The 1371-nt window shown below is 37.9% G+C and overlaps 1 long non-coding RNA gene across 1 annotated transcript; it reads right to left on the bottom strand.

Moving 5' to 3' along the window:
- On the bottom strand, positions 1-867 carry LOC109884640 (uncharacterized). The gene is made up of 3 exons (XR_002254401.2): positions 815-867; positions 478-551; positions 1-110 (listed from the first exon to the last, which is right to left on the bottom strand). It is a non-coding gene; the product is annotated as an uncharacterized LOC109884640 (long non-coding RNA).
- Between the last annotated feature and the right edge of the window lie 504 nt (positions 868-1371).

Genomic DNA, 1371 nt, shown 5'->3' with positions numbered 1-1371 from the left:
GCCTCATCTCCCCTATCTTGCACTGTACCTTTCTGCCTTGTGTTCTGGTGAGGTGTAGGTGGAAGACAAGTCTCTGGACACAAGCCTGCCGGTTGTCTCTCTTTTAGTGACTGCATGGAATGGATACAAATACAAGACAAAGGTTGGTGCTGCTGTCTGGACTCCCAAACACAACTATATTAGCCTCTCTTCATCACGCTCTGAGCTAACTCACGTCAACAACTAAACATGCATTGTACAAAATGTACATGCTCATATTTTCAAAAGACTAATTTCATTTTATAAATGTTGTACAGGAATAATGAGCTAATAAATGCTAAATATTTCTTAGTGTACTATTGTACCATTATACCGGAGGTATACTAATGAGGCAACAATGCCATTTTTGACATACCCAGACAAGTAACAAAATGAACAACAGCTAACTAATTAGCACATTAAACATTACATATCAAATCGTCACATTTCACAACATACCTGCATGGAATGGATACAAATACAAAGCCAAGCTTGATGCTGCAGTCTGGACTGCCATACACAAGTATATTAGCCTGATAAAAGACAAAATAGTGCTGAATTCCTGTCAGAAAACTCACGCTGTCTGCACCTGAGAGACCCGCAAAGGTAACGGTGGCTGGGCAAGCCTTGCAAAGTTGCAGTCAAACATTATCCCCATTCACACTAATATATATTCCTAAAAACTGTAGCGCAACACTAAATCAATGACGATATCATTTTCGTTTGTCTTTTTTGGACATGTGTGGACATTTGCGAGCATGTGCATTGAAAAGAGCGGAGCGTACATAACACATACCTCTCCTCATCAGGCTCTGAGCAAACCGAGGAGTAAAAGCATGGCTCCCGTTGATGACCTCACAGCATAAACACTATACAACATTGGAAGCATTGCAAGCAGTGGTGGAAAAAGTACCCAATTGTCATACTTGAGTTAAAAGTAAAGATACTTGAGTCAATGAAAAGGTGAAAGCCACCCAGTAAAATACTACTTGAGTAAAAGTCTAAATGTATTTGGTTTGTGTAACACATCTCAAAATAACCATAAAACAATCAATTATAATAAATATCAGGGATTTTCGGTGAAATACATCAAGTAAATGTTTATTTATTTATTTTAATTTTACCTTTATTTAACCAGGTAGTAGGCAAGTTGAGAACACCTTTATTTAACCAGGTAGTAAGCTAGTTGAGAACACCTTTATTTAACCAGGTAGTAGGCAAGTTGAGAACAAGTTCTCATTTACAATTGTGACCTGGCCAAGATAAACGCATGTTATACCTGTAATGCATACGTAGCATTTGCTTCGGCAGGTGTTGTTTTTTCTGGAGTTAAAATTATTTTTCTCTCAAGTA

This window comes from Oncorhynchus kisutch, unplaced genomic scaffold (assembly GCF_002021735.2).
Source record: "Oncorhynchus kisutch isolate 150728-3 unplaced genomic scaffold, Okis_V2 scaffold898, whole genome shotgun sequence".
NCBI classification, from domain to species: Eukaryota; Metazoa; Chordata; class Actinopteri; order Salmoniformes; family Salmonidae; genus Oncorhynchus; species Oncorhynchus kisutch.
The sequence above is the reverse complement of the archived record's forward strand: the minus strand, read 5'-3'. Positions and strand labels throughout refer to the sequence as shown.